This window comes from Oncorhynchus gorbuscha, linkage group LG04, assembly GCF_021184085.1.
Source record: "Oncorhynchus gorbuscha isolate QuinsamMale2020 ecotype Even-year linkage group LG04, OgorEven_v1.0, whole genome shotgun sequence".
Taxonomy (NCBI): Eukaryota; Metazoa; Chordata; class Actinopteri; order Salmoniformes; family Salmonidae; genus Oncorhynchus; species Oncorhynchus gorbuscha.
The window spans coordinates 54,787,106-54,806,826 of NC_060176.1; the positions used below are offsets into that span (position 1 = coordinate 54,787,106).

General features: G+C 47.8%; 1 protein-coding gene across 2 annotated transcripts in view; it reads left to right on the plus strand.

Moving 5' to 3' along the window:
• The first annotated feature begins 9,841 nt into the window (after window positions 1-9,841).
• The window catches only part of LOC124034308 (tetratricopeptide repeat protein 28-like), a 52,446-nt gene continuing 42,566 nt past the window's right edge, over window positions 9,842-19,721 (plus strand). For both annotated transcript variants that reach the window (XM_046347317.1, XM_046347318.1), the window contains exon 1: window positions 9,842-10,439. The gene's annotated coding sequence lies outside the window, so the exon portion shown is untranslated. The remainder of the gene's footprint in view (window positions 10,440-19,721) is intronic.

Here is a 19,721-nt window from a genome sequence, read left to right on the forward strand (position 1 = left end):
AATCCTCTAGATTTGTAGAGGGGAAAACAACTGGAGAAGCGGCCACAGACTGCAGGTCGCTTAAGGTAGGCGCAGGCCGTAGTCGACTGAGACACCTGCTCACACGCAGCATCTGATGAAGGCACAAAACACGACAGGACAGGGTGATACACAATCACGGCAAAAACACGACAGGACAGGGCGAAACGCAATCACAGCATGGTGAATACAATACAAGGAACCGACGGAACAGGAACGGATCACAAAGGAATAAATAGGGACGCTAATCAGGGAAAGGATCGGGAACAGGTGTGGGAAGACTAAATGATTTAGGGGGAATAGGAACAGCTGGGAGCAGGAACGGAACGACAGAGAGAAGAGAGAGCGAGAGAGTGAGAGAGGGAGGGGGAGAGAGAGGATAGGGCAAACAAGACCAGCAGAGGGAAACGAATAGCATGGGGAGCACAGGGACAAGACATGACAATAAATGACAAACATGACAGTACCCCCACTCACCGGCGCCTCCTGGCGCACTCGAGGAGGAATCTGGCGGCAACGGAGGAAATCATCGATGAGCGAACGGTCCAGCACGCCCCGAGACGGAACCCAACTCCTCTCCTCAGGACCGTAACCCTCCCAATCCACTAGGTATTGGTGACCCCGTCCCCGAGAACGCATGTCCATAATCTTATGTACCTTGTAAATAGGTGCGCTCCGACAAGGACGGGAGGGGGAGGGAAGACGAACGGGGGTGCGAAGAAAGGGCTTAACACAGGAGACATGGAAGACAGGATGGACGCGACGAAGATGTCGCGGAAGAAGCAGTCGCACAGCGACAGGATTGACGACCTGGGAGACACGGAACGGACCAATGAACCGCGGAGTCAACTTACGAGAAGCTGTCGTAAGAGGAAGGTTGCGAGTGGAAAGCCACACTCTCTGGCCGCAACAATACCTTGGACTCTTAATCCTGCGTTTATTGGCGGCTCACACCGTCTGTGCCCTGTAACGGCAAAGTGCAGACCTCACCCTCCTCCAGGTGCGCTCACAACGTTGGACAAACGCTTGAGCGGAGGGAACGCTGGACTCGGCAAGCTGGGATGAGAACAGAGGAGGCTGGTAACCCAGACTACTCTGAAACGGAGATAACCCGGTAGCAGACGAAGGAAGCGAATTGTGAGCGTATTCTGCCCAGGGGAGCTGTTCTGCCCAAGACGCAGGGTTTCTGAAAGAAAGGCTGCGTAGTATGCGACCAATCGTCTGATTGGCCCTCTCTGCTTGACCGTTAGACTGGGGATGAAACCCGGAAGAGAGACTGACGGACGCACCAATCAACACGACAGAACTCCTCCAAAACTGTGACGTGAATTGCGGGCCTCTGTCTGAAACGGCGTCTAACGGGAGGCCATGAATTCTGAATACATTCTCAATAATGATTTGTGCCGTCTCCTTAGCGGAAGGAAGTTTAGCGAGGGGAATGAAATGTGCCGCCTTAGAGAACCTATCGACAACCGTCAGAATCACAGTCTTCCCCGCAGACAAAGGCAGACCGGTAATGAAGTCTAAGGCAATGTGAGACCATGGTCGAAAGGAATGGGAGCGGTCTGAGACGACCGGCAGGAGGAGAGTTACCCGACTTAGTCTGCGCGCAGTCCGAACAAGCAGCCACGAAACGGCGCGTGTCACGCTCCTGAGTCGGCCACCAAAAGCGCTGGCGAATAGACGCAAGAGTGCCTCGAACACCGGGATGACCAGCTAACTTGGCAGAGTGAGCCCACTGAAGAACAGCCAGACGAGTGGAAACAGGAACGAAAAAGGAGGTTACTAGGACAAGCGCGCGCGACGCAGTGTGCGTGAGTGCTTGCTTAACCTGTCTTTCAATTCCCAGACTGTTAACCCGACAACACGCCCATAAGGAAGAATCCCCTCGGGATCAGTAGAAGCCACAGAAGAACTAAACAGACGGGATAAGGCATCAGGCTTGGTGTTCTTGCTACCCGGACGGGTAAGAAATCACAAACTCGAAACGAGCGAAAAACAACGCCCAACGAGCTTGACGGGCATTAAGTCGTTTGGCAGAACGGATGTACTCAAGGTTCTTATGGTCTGTCCAAACGACAAAAGGAACGGTCGCCCCCCTCCAACCACTGTCGCCATTCGCCTAGGGCTAAGCGGATGGCGAGCAGTTCACGGTTACCCACATCATAGTTGCGCTCAGATGGCGACAGGCGATGAGAAAAATAAGCGCAAGGATGAACCTTATCGTCAGACTGGAAGCGCTGGGATAGGATGGCTCCCACGCCTACCTCTGAAGCGTCAACCTCGACAATGAATTGTCTAGTGACGTCAGAGTAACGAGGATAGGAGCGGACGTAAAACGTTCTTTTAGAAGATCAAAAGCTCCCTGGGCGGAACCGGACCACTTAAAACACGTCTTAACAGAAGTAAGAGCTGTGAGAGGGGCAGCAACTTGACCGAAATTACGAATGAAACGCCGATAGAAATTAGCGAAACCTAAAAGCGCTGCAACTCGACACGTGACCTTGGAACGGGCCAATCACTGACAGCTTGGACCTTAGCGGAATCCATCTGAATGCCTTCAGCGGAAATAACGGAACCGAGAAAAGTAACGGAGGAGACATGAAAAGAGCACTTCTCAGCCTTTACGTAGAGACAATTCTCTAAAGGCGCTGTAGAACACGTCGAACGTGCTGAACATGAATCTCGAGTGACGGAGAAAAATCAGGATATCGTCAAGATAGACAAAAACAAAAATGTTCAGCATGTCTCTCAGAACATCATTAACTAATGCCTGAAAAACAGCTGGCGCATTGGCGAGACCGAACGGCAGAACCCGGTACTCAAAATGCCCTAACGGAGTGTTAAACGCCGTTTTCCACTCGTCCCCCTCTCTGATGCGCACGAGATGGTAAGCGTTACGAAGGTCCAACTTAGTAAAGCACCTGGCTCCTGCAGAATCTCGAAGGCTGATGACATAAGGGGAAGCGGATAACGATTCTTAACCGTTATGTCATTCAGCCCTCGATAATCCACGCAGGGGCGCAGAGTACCGTCCTTCTTTAACAAAAAGAACCCCGCCCGGCCGGAGAAGAAGAAGGCACTATGGTACCGGCGTCAAGAGACACAGACAAATAATCCTCGAGAGCCTTACGTTCGGGAGCCGACAGAGAGTATAGTCTACCTCGAGGAGGAGTGGTCCCCGGAAGGAGATCAATACTACAATCATACGACCGGTGAGGAGGAAGGGAGTTGGCTCGGGACGACTGAAGACCGTGCGCAGATCATGATATTCCTCCGGCACTCCTGTCAAATCGCCAGGTTCCTCCTGAGAAGTAGGAACAGAAGAAACGGGAGGGATGGCAGACATTAAACACTTCACATGACAAGAAACGTTCCAGGATAGGATAGAATTACTAGACCAATTAATAGAAGGATTATGACATACTAGCCAGGGATGACCCAAAACAACAGGTGTAAACGGTGAACGGAAAATCAAAAAGAAATAGTCTCACTGTGGTTACCAGATACTGTGAGAGTTAAAGGTAGTGTCTCAAATTTGATACTGGGAAGATGACTACCATCTAAGGCAAACATGGGCGTAGGCCTGTCTAACGGTCTGAAAGGAATGTTATGTTTCCGAACCCATGCTTCGTCCATGAAACAACCCTCAGCCCCAGAGTCAATCAAAGCACTGCATGTAGCACCCGAACCGGTCCAGCGTAGATGGACCGACATAGTAGTACAAGATCTAGATGAAGGGACCTGAGTAGTAGCGCTCACCAGTAGCCCTCCGCTACTGATGGACTCTGGCCTCTTACTGGACATGAATTAACAAAATGTCCAGCAACTCCGCAATAGAGGCACAGGCGGTTGGTGATCCTCCGTTCCCTCTCCTTATTCGAGATGCGAATCCCTCCCAGCTGCATGGGCTCAGTCTCAAAGCCAGAGGAGGGAGATGGTTGCGATGCGGAGCAGGGAAACACCGTTGATGCGAGCTCTCTCCACGAGCCCGGTGACGAAGATCTACCCGTCGTTCTATGCGGATGGCGAGAGCAATCAAAGAATCCACATCTGATGGAACCTCCCGGGAGAGAATCTCATCCTTAACCACTGCGTGAGTCCCTCCAGAAAACGAGCGAGCAGCGCCGGCTCGTTCCACTCACTAGAGGCAGCAAGAGTGCGAAACTCAATGGAATAATCCGTTATGGACCGTTCACCTTGGCATAAGGAAGCCAGGGCCCTAGAAGCCTCCCCACCAAAAACTGAACGGTCAAAAACCCGAATCATCTCCTCTTTAAAGTTCTGGAATCTGTTAGAGCAATCAGCCCTTGCCTCCCAGATAGCTGTGCCCCATTCTCGAGCCCGGCCAGTAAGGAGTGAAATGACGTAAGCAACCCGAGCTCTCTCTCTAGAGTATGTGTGGGGTTGGAGAGAGAACACAATCTCACACTGCGTGAGAAAGGAGCGGCACTCAGTGGACTGCCCGGAGTAGCAAGGTGGGTTATTAACCCTGGGTTCTGGAGGCTCGGCAGGCCAGGGAGTAACAGGTGGCACGAGACGTAGACTCTGGAACTGTCCAGAGAGGTCGGAAACCTGAGCGGCCAGGTTCTCCACGGCATGGCGAGCAGCAGACAATTCCTGCTCGTGTCTGCCGAGCATGGCTCCTTGGATCTCGACGGCAGTGTAACGAGCGTCTGAAGTCGCTGGGTCCATTCCTTGGTCGGTTCCTTCTGTCATGCAGGTGAAAGAGGACCCAAACGCGACTTAACAGAAACAGAGTTTATTAAAGTCCAAACGGAATAACAGAAATCCTCTAGATTTGTAGAGGGGAAAACAACTGGAGAAGCGGCCACAGACTGCAGGTCGCCGGTAGGCGCAGGCCGTAGTCGACTGAGAGACACCTGCTCACACGCAGCATCTGATGAAGGCACAAAACACGACAGGACAGGGTGATACACAATCACGGCAAAAACACGACAGGACAGGGCGAAACGCAATCACAGCATGGTGAATACAATACAAGGAACCGACGGAACAGGAACGGATCACAAAGGAATAAATAGGGACGCTAATCAGGGGAAAGGATCGGGAACAGGTGTGGGAAGACTAAATGATGATTAGGGGAATAGGAACAGCTGGGAGCAGGAACGGAACGACAGAGAGAAGAGAGAGCGAGAGAGTGAGAGAGGGAGGGGGAGAGAGAGGGATAGAACCAAACAAGACCAGCAGAGGGAAACGAATAGCATGGGGAGCACAGGGACAAGACATGACAATAAATGACAAACATGACAACTACTACAGTATATCACTAGTACCTGTTTACCTGTCTCTGCTTGTTGTGAGTTCCAGGTACTACTACAGTATATCACTAGTACCTGTTTACCTGTCTCTGCTTGTTACTGCTTCCAGTGTGGGTTCCAGGTATTCTATATCACTAGGTTGCAGGTACTACTATATCACTAGTACCTGTTTACCTGTCTCTGCTTGTTGTGAGTTCCAGGTACTACTATATCACTAGTACCTGTTTACCTGTCTCTGCTTGTTGTGGGTTCCAGGTACTTCTATATCACTAGTACCTGTTTACCTGTCTCTGCTTGTTGTGAGTTCCAGGTACTACTATATCACTAGTACCTGTTTACCTGTCTCTGCTTGTTGTGAGTTCCAGGTACTACTATATCACTAGTACCTGTTTACCTGTCTTTGCTTGTTGTGGGTTCCAGGTACTACTACAGTATATCACTAGTACCTGTTTACCTGTCTCTGCTTGTTGTGGGTTCCAGATACTACTAGATCACTAGTACCTGTTTACCTGTCTCTGCTTGTTGTGGGTTCCAGGTACTACTATATCACTAGTACCTGTTTACCTGTCTCTGCTTGTTGTGAGTTCCAGGTACTACTACAGTATATCACTAGTACCTGTTTACCTGTCTCTGCTTGTTGTGGGTTGCAGGTACTACTATATCACTAGTACCTGTTTACCTGTCTCTGCTTGTTGTGAGTTCCAGGTACTACTATATCACTAGTACCTGTTTACCTGTCTCTGCTTGTTGTGGGTTCCAGGTACTTCTATATCACTAGTACCTGTTTACCTGTCTCTGCTTGTTGTGAGTTCCAGGTACTACTACAGTATATCACTAGTACCTGTTTACCTGTCTCTGCTTGTTGTGGGTTCCAGGTACTACTAGATCACTAGTACCTGTTTACCTGTCTCTACTTGTTGTGGGTTCCAGGTACTACTATATCACTAGTACCTGTTTACCTGTCTCTGCTTGTTGTGAGTTCCAGGTTCTACTACAGTATATCACTAGTACCTGTTTACCTGTCTCTGCTTGTTGTGGGTTCCAGGTACTACTAGATCACTAGTACCTGTTTACCTGTCTCTGCTTGTTGTGGGTTCCAGGTACTACTATATCACTAGTACCTGTTTACCTGTCTCTGCTTGTTGTGAGTTCCAGGTACTACTACAGTATATCACTAGTACCTGTTTACCTGTCTCTGCTTGTTGTGGGTTCCAGGTACTACTAGATCACTAGTACCTGTTTACCTGTCTCTACTTGTTGTGGGTTCCAGGTACTACTATATCACTAGTACCTGTTTACCTGTCTCTGCTTGTTGTGAGTTCCAGGTTCTACTACAGTATATCACTAGTACCTGTTTACCTGTCTCTGCTTGTTGTGGGTTCCAGGTACTACTAGATCACTAGTACCTGTTTACCTGTCTCTGCTTGTTGTGGGTTCCAGGTACTACTATATCACTAGTACCTGTTTACCTGTCTCTGCTTGTTGTGAGTTCCAGGTACTACTACAGTATATCACTAGTACCTGTTTACCTGTCTCTGCTTGTTGTGAGTTCCAGGTACTACTACAGTATATCACTAGTACCTGTTTACCTGTCTCTGCTTGTTGTGGGTTGCAGGTACTACTATATCACTAGTACCTGTTTACCTGTCTCTGCTTGTTGTGAGTTCCAGGTACTACTATATCACTAGTACCTGTTTACCTGTCTCTGCTTGTTGTGGGTTCCAGGTACTTCTATATCACTAGTACCTGTTTACCTGTCTCTGCTTGTTGTGGGTTCCAGGTACTACTATATCACTAGTACCTGTTTACCTGTCTCTGCTTGTTGTGGGTTCCAGGTACTAATACAGTATATCACTAGTACCTGTTTACCTGTCTCTGCTTGTTGTGAGTTCCAGGTACTACTACAGTATATCACTAGTACCTGTTTACCTGTCTCTGCTTGTTGTGAGTTCCAGGTACTACTACAGTATATCACTAGTACCTGTTTACCTGTCTCTGCTTGTTGTGAGTTCCAGGTACTACTACAGTATATCACTAGTACCTGTTTACCTGTCTCTGGGTATGTCCACATTCATATTTACTGATAGTTACCTGACCTAGCTCTTGCTGTCAATTTTTGATTGGATGTTCTTTATCACAACCTTGTTTAAAGTGTTTAAATGTTGTTTAAAATGGAGCCCTACAAAGTGACTTGTGTGAGAACAAAGACCATTGAAAAACAGTAGTCAGCTAAATGTTTTGCTATAACTCCAGTCCAGGTTCAGGTCTACTACTGTTACGTAGATTTACTGCAGTGTTGCGTGATACACGATACCTCTGCCTGGTCAGGGAGCTGTGATGTGATTGGTCAGGACAGGAGTCTCTGCATGGGCCCAGAGCAGAGCAGAGCAGAGGAGACAGACAGCCTCAGTGACTGAGTTATCACTGGCTGGGATGTGCTAGAGTGATGGAACACTAACATATAACTATCACACTGTCACAGGAGAAAAGAAGCCCATAAAACCCCTTTACATCTTTCATGGGAACTCTCTGCACATTAATACCCACGCTGTTCTGTTCTGTTCTGCTCTCCCCCCCACTGGCAAGGACTTCATCAAATCTAGCAAATGAATCCTAGTGCCGTAGATAATTCCAATATAGATAAGTAGAAAAGACAGAGGGGGGGAATTAAGTCTATAAGATCAGGCCTTTTGATTGGAGCTCAAATGTAATTATTGTCCCCTTTTCAAAGCCCTAGTCATCTGACGGTCAAAACCTGCAGAAATAAAATATTAGCAATGCAGCCTTTACAATGCAGGGTTAACATAATGAGAAAGCATAACCCTGCATTGTAAAGGCTGCATTGCTAATATTTTATTTCTGCAGGTTTTGACCGTCAGATGACTAGGGCTTTGAAAAGGGGACAATAATTACATTTGAGCTCCAATCAAAAGGCCTGATCTTATAGACTTAATTCCCCCCTCTGTCATGGCTTACGACAGCCATCAAGACAATATGTAGTAGGATGGTGGCATGGCTTACGACAGCCATCAAGACAATATGTAGTAGGTTGGTGGCATGGCTTACTACAGCCATTAAGACAATATGTAGTAGGATGGTGGCATGGCTTACGACAGCCATCAAGACAATATGTAGTAGGATGGTGGCATGGCTTACGACAGCCATCAAGACAACATGTAGTAGCTTGATGGCATGGCTTACGACAGCCATCAAGACAATATGTAGTAGGTTGGTGGCATGGCTTACGACAGCAATCAAGACAATATGTAGTAGGAAGGTGGCATGGCTTACGACAGCCATCAAGACAATATGTAGTAGGAAGGTGGCATGGCTTACGACAGCCATCAAGACGATATGTAGAAGGTTGGTGGCATGTTTTACGACAGCCATCAAGACAATATGTAGTAAGTTGGTGGCATGGCTTACGACAGCAATCAAGACAATATGTAGTAGGAAGGTGGCATGGCTTACGACAGCCATCAAGACGATATGTAGAAGGTTGGTGGCATGTTTTACGACAGCCATCAAGACAATATGTAGTAGGATGGTGGCATGGCTTACAACAGCCATCAAGCCAATATGTAGTAGGTTGGTGGCATGGCTTACAACAGCCATCAAGACAATATGTAGTAGGATGGTGGCATGGCTTACGACAGCCATCAAGACAATATGTAGTAGGTTGGTGGCATGGCTTACGACAGCCATCAAGACAACATGTAGTAGGTTGGTGGCATGGCTTACGACAGCCATCAAGACAACATGTAGTAGGTTGTTGGCATGGCTTACAACAGCCATCAAGACAATATGTAGTAGGTTGTTGGCATGGCTTACAACAGCCATCAAGACAATATGTAGTAGGTTGGTGGCATGGCTTACGACAGCCATCAAGACAACATGTAGTAGGATGGTGGCATGGCTTACGACAGCCATCAAGACAATATGTAGTAGGATGGTGGTATGGCTTACAACAGCCATCAAGACAATATGTAGTAGGATGGTGGCATGGCTTACGACAGCCATCAAGACAACATGTAGTAGGATGGTGGCATGGCTTACGACAGCCATCAAGACAGTTGTAAAGCTGACTCTAATGGACAACTAAGAGACGTAATAGTTATCCCCAGAAGAGAGAGCGTGAAATAGGGAACAAGACCAGCGTAACACCTGTCATGACTGTCCTGACCAGGTCAGGTTACAGGAGACTACAACCCTACAGATTATCTCTCAACCCCAACAGAGGAGGAGAGATCTAGGGGTCTGAAGATGTGGAGGGTTTTATGACCCCTCACGCCCCTGGTAAATCTCAGGCCACAGACCAATTCCTTTGTCCTGTTACTATGGAGAACCAGCCAACATTCATTAAACATGAAATAAAGGGACTTTGGAACAATGGTTTCCGTCAGCCACAATGGTGGTCATGACGATAGATGGAATATGCAAATGTATGTCATTTTTGTTTTGTTATTAAAGGTTAATAGATGACGTTATTACAAAAACATTGTAATGTGAAGAGTTTTCCTAGTATATGTTTGATGTTTATACATTGTACGTTGTATGGAAAATATCCAAATCAAAGAGAATGTTTTGGGGAAGATAAAATTATAAAATGATAAAATGTTAAGTTTGTTGTCTAAAATTGGATTTGAATCAAATCTAGACCTTGCCTTGACTTGGTACGCCCAGAGAATTGCCCTAAAGGCGGTTACGCCCACTTCTGACCCAAGGGTATAAAACCTGTGAATATAACATTTACGAGAAGACTACATGACCCCAGCTGCAGCAAGGTCTAAAAAGTCAACAAACCCAGAACGCAACGCATGTTTGAGGACAAAGAAATAATTTTCTACCCAAGCTACGGATGAGTAGCTGTGTCTAAGCGGGGGAATTCAAGTCGAACCACCTAGCCTCCATCTCCCATCGAATCGTGGTATCTTAAGGGTTTCATTCCTATGCTGTGAGCTCTGAGCTACAGAGCTGTATATCCTCAGAAGACCACTTCCAGAGCAAAGGGTGAGGGAACAGACTCCTAAGCCAAAAAGGACACTGACATCGGGAGGACAAACGGAGAGGTGCGCCGGAGTATTGTGTCATCGAACAGCTGAACGGTCCACGCAGAGAATCCTCGGAGATCATCCCCACGTAATTACATCATTATATTCTGACCCATAAGAGCGACAGTTTGGGGCAAGGCTAGGGTTAGAATAGCATAGCTGACAAATTCACCCAAATGTATATTTCTCTTGTTTGTGTACTTTCTTTTTTCTCTCTCTTTTGAAATCCCCTTTGTGGGTAACACGCGCCATAGTGTGTTGGCTTGTTATACTAAGTTCTAATCAATAGCCTATAATGTGTTTTGTCTATGTGTATCTTTTATCATAATTTTAGCTTTTTAGTAAATAAATATTTGACTAAGATTGGTGTGGTACGAATTCATTGGTGAGACCCGGGTCCGTGCAGAGTCACGGGCTATACAACGTTCAGAACGAGATTGGTAGAGGCAACTGGTTAATTCGCGGCTGTTGTAAAATCGATATTCTGATATTCTTTGAGTTCATTTGGGAAATAGAAACTCAATAAAAACTAGTTTTCCCATGGTGCCCCAGGTTAATGAGTTAATAATTGCTTGATTCAGTTAATCACGCAATTAGAACCTTTAATCATTCGATGAACTACAGTCGTCACATTAACTAATACAACGTCACGTCACACCCAACCAGTGGTTGGTTCCATCTCTGAATATTCAGAAAGGTGTCCTGATTACTCGTGGTCATAAACAGGGCCTCCAGCGAGTAAAGTTTAGTCCCACCAGTAACAGCAAGAATACATCTGTAATGAACATAATGGGAGACAGAGGGCTGGTTTCAAGCACAGAACGCAGCAGGTGTTTATTGTAAAGGACCACAGGAGGTGGCAGGTAGCTGGGTCCAGGGGCAGGCAGAAGGTCATACACAGGGGGTCCAAAAAGGCAACAGTACAGGCAGGGTCGTCCAGGAGATCAGGCAATAGGTTGATAACAGGAAATTCGATAGGCTAAAGTACAGGCAGAGAATAGGTAAAAGGTGTCGTTAGTGAGGCAGGCAAAAACTATCATACAAGGGAGGATTAAATTACGGGGGAAACCAGCGCTCCAAATAGAACTGTGTCACAAAACAAACAATACCTCACAATGATGGGGTGTGAAGAACTGAACTAAATAGTGTGTGATAATGACATACAGGTGTCGGAACAGGTGATCAGAATTCAAGTGATTGAGATCTGGAAAGTGAGCTGCGTTCAGGGGATCTATGTGTTTTGAGAGTGTGAGCTGGAATGTGGGCTGGAGAGTGAGGTGCGTTCAGAGGATCTACGTGTTTGAGAGTGTGAGCTGGAAAGTGGGCTGGAGAGTGAGCTGCGTTCAGAGGATCTACGTGTTTGAGAGTGTGAGCTGGAAAGTGGGCTGGAGAGTGAGCTGCTTTCAGGGGATCTACGTGTTTGAGAGTGTGAGCTGGAAAGTGGGCTGGAGAGTGAGCTGCGTTCAGGGGATCTACGTGTTTGAGAGTGTGAGCTGGAAAGTGGGCTGGAGAGTGAGCTGCTTTCAGGGGATCTACGTGTTTGAGAGTGTGAGCTGGAAAGTGTGCTGGAGAGTGAGCTGCGTTCAGGGGATCTATGTGTTTTGAGAGTGTGAGCTGGAATGTGGGCTGGAGAGTGAGCTGCGTTCAGGGAATCTATGTGTTTTGAGAGTGTGAGCTGGAATGTGGGCTGGAGAGTGAGCTGCGTTCAGAGGATCTACGTGTTTGAGAGTGTGAGCTGGAAAGTGGGCTGGAAAGTGAGCTGCGTTCAGGGGATCTATGTGTTTTGAGAGTGTGAGCTGGAATGTGGGCTGGAGAGTGAGCTGCGTTCAGAGGATCTACGTGTTTGAGAGTGTGAGCTGGAAAGTGGGCTGGAGAGTGAGCTGCTTTCAGGGGATCTACGTGTTTGAGAGTGTGAGCTGGAAAGTGGGCTGGAGAGTGAGCTGCGTTCAGGGGATCTACGTGTTTGAGAGTGTGAGCTGGAAAGTGGGCTGGAGAGTGAGCTGCTTTCAGGGGATCTACGTGTTTGAGAGTGTGAGCTGGAAATTGTGCTGTTCAGGGTGAGCTGGAATGTGGGCTGGAGAGTGTTTGAGGATCTTGAGTGTTTGAGAATGTGAGTTGGAAAGTGGGCTGGAGAGTGAGCTGCGTTCAGGGGATCTACGTGTTTGAGAGTGTGAGCTGGAAAGTGGGCTGGAGAGTGAGCTGCGTTCAGGGGATCGACATGTTTGAGAGTGTGAGCTGGAAAGTGGGCTGGAGAGTGAGCTGCGTTCAGGGGATCTACGTGTTTGAGAATGTGTGAGTTGGAAAGTGGGCTGGAGAGTGAGCTGCGTTCAGGGGATCTACGTGTTTGAGAGTGTGAGCTGGAAAGTGGGCTGGAGAGTGAGCTGCGTTCAGGGGATCGACATGTTTGAGAGTGTGAGCTGGAAAGTGGGCTGGAGAGTGAGCTGCGTTCAGGGAATCTACGTGTTTTGAGAGTGTGAGCTGGAAAGTGGGCTGGAGAGTGAGCTGCTTTCAGGGGATCTACGTGTTTGAGAGTGTGAGCTGGAAAGTGGGCTGGAGAGTGAGCTGCGTTCAGGGGATCTACGTGTTTGAGAGTGTGAGCTGGAAAGTGGGCTGGAGAGTGAGCTGCGTTCAGGGGATCTACGTGTTTGAGAGTGTGAGCTGGAAAGTGGGCTGGAGAGTGAGCTGCGTTCAGGGGATCTACGTGTTTGAGAGTGTGAGCTGGAAAGTGGGCTGGAGAGTGAGCTGCTTTCAGGGGATCTACGTGTTTGAGAATGTGTGAGTTGGAAAGTGGGCCGGAGAGTAAGCTGCGTTCAGGGGATCTATGTGTTTTGAGAGTGTGAGCTGGAATGTGGGCTGGAGAGTGAGCTGCGTTCAGGGAATCTATGTGTTTTGAGAGTGTGAGCTGGAATGTGGGCTAGAGAGTGAGCTGCGTTCAGAGGATCTACATGTTTGAGAGTGTGAGCTGGAAAGTGGGCTGGAGAGTGAGCTGCGTTCAGGGGATCTACGTGTTTGAGAGTGTGAGCTGGAAAGTGGGCTGGAGAGTGAGCTGCGTTCAGGGGATCTACGTGTTTGAGAGTGTGAGCTGGAAAGTGGGCTGGAGAGTGAGCTGCATTCAGGGGATCGACATGTTTGAGAGTGTGAGCTGGAAAGTGGGCTGGAGAGTGAGCTGCTTTCAGGGGATCTACGTGTTTGAGAGTGTGAGTTGGAATGTGGGCTGGAGCGTGAGCTGCGTTCAGGGGATCTACGTGTTTGACAGTGTGAGTTGGAAGCATACATTCCATCAGCAGCAACAATACTTCAAATTCCATGACACAGTAATTACAGTGTATTTGATGTACTGTCAAAAACCCACAGCTGGTGACAAAACCAGAGCACAATGGATAGGAGGAGGAGGAGGAGGAGGAGGAGGAGGAGGAGGAGGAGGAGGAGGAGGAGGAGAGTGGGCCTGTTGCTCCGTACTGCCAAGGACAAGCTGCAGTGCTTCATGGCGATGGCTGGGAGGGAGGCCCAGTGGAGTGTTAGGGGATTGTGTTGATGTCTCTAACTCTTGTTTCTCCATTCCCCTCTCCTTCTCTCTGCCTGACAGTGCCTTGCCTTTCTGCCTTTCTGTCTGTCTTTCTTCTTTCGCTCTCTCTCTCTAACTCTCTCTTTCCCCCTCATCCCTAGTGATTGTATTCTGAGGCTGTGAGGCTCCAAGTAATTGATAATGACTTGATGAATCGCTTAATTACCTTTAATAGCTGATTTTCCATAAGCTGAATAATGTAGATAACAGAGAATTAAGTGGTAAAAAAAAAAAATACTTTCTCTGATTCCAGTATTGTTGTTTGTGGTGATTGTGGTGGGGGGAATGTTGTTGTTGCCTTGTCATTCCCCCCACATACTCTAGCCAACTTGACATACTGTAGCTTACTGTACAATCCTCTTGCTTTGAAGCACCACCATGCAGAGATAAAACATGTTGCACAGAAAACGAGAAGACATGATCAAGTGTAAGATTAACAAGCGTAAGAGAGGAGAAGAATAGCAGTGTGGTGTAGTGAGGGGTGGAGAACATGAAGAAAGAAAGTATTTATCCCCCAGATCTTTTATTCAGCCCTCAGCTCTTCTCTGATGATCTATGTTGATGTGAGGAGGGTGGAGCGGCACCTGTCATGGCTTAGAGGTAACATGTAGCCAGCTAGCTCTGCTCAGCACAGCGACTGTAACATGTAGCCAGCTAGCTCTGCTCAGCACAGCGACTGTAACATGTAGCCAGCTAGCTCTGCTCAGCACAGCGACTGTAACATGTAGCCAGCTAGCTCTGCTCAGCACAGCGACTGTAGCATGTAGCCAGCTAGCTCTGCTCAGCACAGCGACTGTAACATGTAGCCAGCTAGCTCTGCTCAGCACAGCGACTGTAACATGTAGCCAGCTAGCTCTGCTCAGCACAGCGACTGTAGCATGTAGCCAGCTAGCTCTGCTCAGCACAGCGACTGTAACATGTAGCCAGCTAGCACTGCTCAGCACAGCGACTGTAACATGTAGCCAGCTAGCTCTGCTCAGCACAGCGACTGTAACATGTAGCCAGCTAGCTCTGCTCAGCACAGCGACTGTAACATGTAGCCAGCTAGCTCTGCTCAGCACAGCGACTGTAGCATGTAGCCAGCTAGCTCTGCTCGGCACAGCGACTGTAGCATGTAGCCAGCTAGCTCTGCTCGGCACAGCGACTGTAACATGTAGCCAGCTAGCTCTGCTCCGCACAGCGACTGTAACATGTAGCCAGCTAGCTCTGCTATTTAATAGCGCTATTTAATATCTCAGGGAGGACTGGAGTTATGACTTTTGCATTTAACTCACATTTCAAATCAACATCAAAATCAAATCAAATTGTATTGGTCACATACACATGGTTGGCAGATGTTAATGCGAGTGTAGCGAAATGCTTGGGCTGCTAGTTCCGACAGTGCAGTAATATCTTACAAGTAATCTAACAATTCCCCAACAACTACCTAATACACACAAATCTAATGGGGTGAATGAGAATATATACATATAAATATATGGATGAGGGATGGCCGAGCGGCATTGGCAAGATACAATAGATGGTATAAGATACAGTATATACTATATATATGAGATGAGTAATGTAAGATATGTAAACATTATTAAAGTGGCATTGTTTAAAGTGACTAGTGAGTCTATGTAGGCAGCAGCCTCTCTGAGTTAGTGATTGCTGTTTAACAGTCTGATGGCATTGAGATAGAATTGAGAGACTGAAAAACAGCTTCTATATTTGATGCACCTGCACTGACCTCACCTTCTGGATGGTAGCGGGGTAAACAGGCAGTGACTCGGGTGTTGTCTTTGATGATCTTTTTGGCCTTCCTGTGACATCGGGTGCTGTAGGTGTCCTAGAGGGCAGATAGTTTGCCCCCTGTAATGCGCTGTGCAGACTGCACCACCCTCTTGAGAGCCTTGCGGTTGAGGGCGGTGCAGTTGCCGTACCAGGCGGTGATACAACCCGACAGGATGCACTCAATTGTGCACCTGTAAAAGTTTGTCAGATTTCTTCAGCCTCCTGTCTGTGTGGATGGATCATTTCAGTTTGTCTGTCATGGGTACGCCGAATAACTTTCCACCTTCTCCACTACTGTCCATTCGATGTAGATAGGGGGTGTTCCCTCTGCTGTTTCCTGATGTCCACGGTCATCTCCTTTGTTTTGTTGACGTTGAATGAGAGGTTATTTTCCTGACACCACACTGAGTGCCCTCACCTCCTCCCTGTAGGCCGTCTCGTCGTTGTTGGTAATCAAGACCACTACATTTCTGTTATTCATCAAACAGAATCTAAATTGCAATATTTTCTCCTGCAATTCACTTCAAAGAGGTTTTTAATAAGTTTGTTTGGAAGCTATTTTTTTACCTTTCTCTCCCCCTCTCCTCTCTCCCTCTCTTCTCTCTCTCTATTCTCTCCCTCTCATCTCTCCCTCTCTTCTCTCTCTCTATTCTCTCCCTCTCCTCTCTCCCTCTCTTCTTTCTCTCTATTCTCTCCCTCTCCTCTCTCCCTCTCTTCTTTCTCTCTATTCTCTCCTCTCTCCCTCTCTTCTCTCTCTCTATTCTCTCCCTCTCCTCTCTCCCCCTCTTCTCTCTCTCTATTCTCTCCCTCTCCTCTCTCCCTCTCTTCTCTCTCTCTATTCTCTCCCTCTCCTATCTCCCTCTCTTCTCTCTCTATTCTCTCTCTCTCCTCTCTCCCTCTCTTCTCTCTCTCTATTCTCTCCCTCTCCTCTCTCCCTCTCTTCTCTCTCTCTATTCTCTCCTCTCTCCCTCTCTTCTCTCTCTCTATTCTCTCCCTCTCCCTCTCTCCCTCTCTTCTCTCTCTCTATTCTCTCCCTCTCCTCTCTCCCTCTCTTCTCTCTCTATTCTCTCCCTCTCCTCTCTCCCTCATCTCTTTCTTTTTCTAACCCACTACTCATTGTTTTGTTTTTTTTTCATCTAAAAAAGTCATTAGAAATGGCGACTCCATCAGTTAACAGAGCCGGAGGTAACAGTTTTAATTAAGCTATCACTTTCCTTGTTTTCACCCTGGTTCCCAGAGGACCTCTTAATGCTGAGACAAAGCTAAATCAAACAGGAAACATAACAAAACAACAGCACACCCACTGGGCACACACTGGTTGAATCAAAGTTGTTTCCACATCATTTCGATGAAATGACATTGAACCAATGTGGAATAGACGTTGAATTGACGTCTGTGCCCAGTGGGCAGAGTCTAACACAACAGAGCTATGAAGAACACTGTTCTGGGTGTACTACTCACTGGGGCAGGAGAGATCCAGGGGGAGGGAGAGAGAGAAACTGAGTTGAAATGGCTTTAGGCCTTTCCTAGTATACTCTCCTTAAGCCCAACATGAAAAGTCTTCTGTGGAGTCCTGCAGGGTTTGGCTATATGGCTCACACAGGAACACAGCCATGTGGTCTGGAGCAGACAGCAGACTGAGGCAGTCAGGGAGGGAGGGATCTCAGGTTGGTTGTCGTTGGAAACAGCCTAGTGTTTTTAAAAGGAGGGAGGGGAGAAGGCAGGAGCAGGAGGGCAGCGGCTGGATTTACCGAGGAATTTATCCAGCCTAATGGAACAGGCAGAGTGAATGGAATAATGCATAGGGAAGGAGACAGGTAGTGAGGGAAACCAAACATAAAATGTGCATTTATCCTGTTGAGGTGACATCTCAAGCTCTTTCTTCAGGATCATTAGTGCCAACAGGGCCGTGTTGTTAATGTTCCACACGTAAATATATCCTGCTATGCCCCTGGTTCAGGGCACACAGACAGGAATGGAAAATCTAGTTACTGTACTGTGTACGGGGGGGTTGTGATTCCTATATCCTTTACTATGTACAGAGAGAGGGGAGGGGGGTTGAAGTGATTACAATGTTACATTGGATGCCATTCTCCTTCTCCTCTAGTGTAGCAGATCTGTGCTACTTGGCCCACTGTCATGTTCATGGAAAAGCAGCAGTTAGTTCCCCCTCTCCATGGCCCCCTTCAGCCTAGTCTCATGGCAGAAGACAATGCCAAATACTGGACTGGAAGCCTGCTCCAACATTCTCCCACATTCCCACCTTCCACGTATAGCTTTTGTGTTGTATGTGTTTATTTTGAATCCATTCAGCATGTCACTATTAACTCAAACAACACAGAAACAGCATTATTTTTTCCTTAGCCCATTCACAACTTCAACATGGAATTTGAAGTCTTAAAAAACGGAAGTAACAGAGGTTTCTCTGTGGTTAAGCGGGGTTAGGTGTAACAGTCCTGAAGGATAATGACGGGTCAGCTGGAGAGAGAGGAGAGGAAGCCAGCCCAGCTGGGCCTACAGGCAGGCAGAGGCGTGGAGGGGGTGCAGTGGCCTGTCTGTGTGTGCTTGTGTTGGCAGTCATCCCACTCAGCACACATCTATCCATCCCCCTTTCTTTTTATCTTCCACCTTCCTGTCTCTCTCAGCGTGTCTGTCAGGCCGTGGGAGATGTCTGTGTTTGTGAGTGAGGATTTGGTACCTAAGCCTAAACCCAGACCCCAACTCCACTCCACTCCACCCCACCCCACCCCACTCAGTACCTTGCCTGCCTTCTCTGCCTCAGCTCTCTACCGCCCCACACAGGTCTCAACACACACAGCACTCAGTGTTAATGTCTAGAAAGCAATTATGCATCTGCTTTTTTACACTCTAACCACTTTAAAATGGTCCTGCAATTTTCTAGACCATTAATTTGTACATAACAATTGAAAATGTTGTTTTTTATTCATTCTTCAGGTCCTTGTGTTGACACAGTGTTGGGCTAACTGAAATATGAATGGAGGGTAGGCTAGAGTTTGGATTCTAGGGCAGGGCCGATGGCTGCTTGGTGATTGGCCATCTTTCTTCTACCACCCCAGCACAGTGGCAGAGACTCCATTGTTGCTGAAATCCTCTTAGCTGGGCAGAGCAGAGCAGCAGAGAGGCAGCTAGCAGACAGCTCCACAGTGCTGTGGACCTCCACACACAGCACAGAATGACACGGTGATTTAGTAAGAACAAGACACCATCCCTCAAAGTCATCACTGCAGCATTTCCCTCTCACACTGTGCGCCTGTGTAATGCAAAGTGACAACGCATCGCCCGCCTTTTAATGTCTTTTGATACGGGGTAGTGAATGGGATAAAGTAGGTGTGTGTGTGGCGCGTGAGGGATATTTTGCTTGTTGTTTGATCCCTCTTTTTTCACAGTCATTGTGCTCACTGTGCAGATGGAAATGATGGAGCTGCAGACTCATATAAGCTCTGGGGTTTAGTTTATGTACTGTATGTAACATAACAAACCTTATTGTGCGGTCTGAGTGAATTGCATGGCCATAACAGGGGTCCACAGGAGTCAATCCCTCCTCTCTCTTAGAATTTTTTGATGGAGTCATTTGAAATCAGTGTATCTATCACTACCCCTTTCTTATCCAGCCGTCCAGCCAATCACCATCATTCCCCCTGGTTTGTGTACCAACAGCATTTACCACCTGAGGCCCAAAACATGCTGTTATTTATTATCAAACAGGGATCCAGGGGTCCTTGTAATCCTCTTACAATTTGGCGGAGACAGAGATTGTTTTCTGACCCCTTGTGTGGCCCCCGGCATAGTCTTAGGTCCTCATCTCTTCCGGCTCCAGGTGTAGCTCCTGCGCCAAACTCACCTCAAGCCACCCCCAGCCCAACTCTAGCCTTTCTCCCCAGCCCCCCCACTAGCCCCAAATCTAGCCTTTCTTCCCAGCCCCCCAGCCCCAACTCTAGCCTTTCTCCCCAGCCCCAACTCTAGCCTTTCTCCCCAGCCCCCACCCCAGCCCCAACTCTAGCCTTTCTCCCC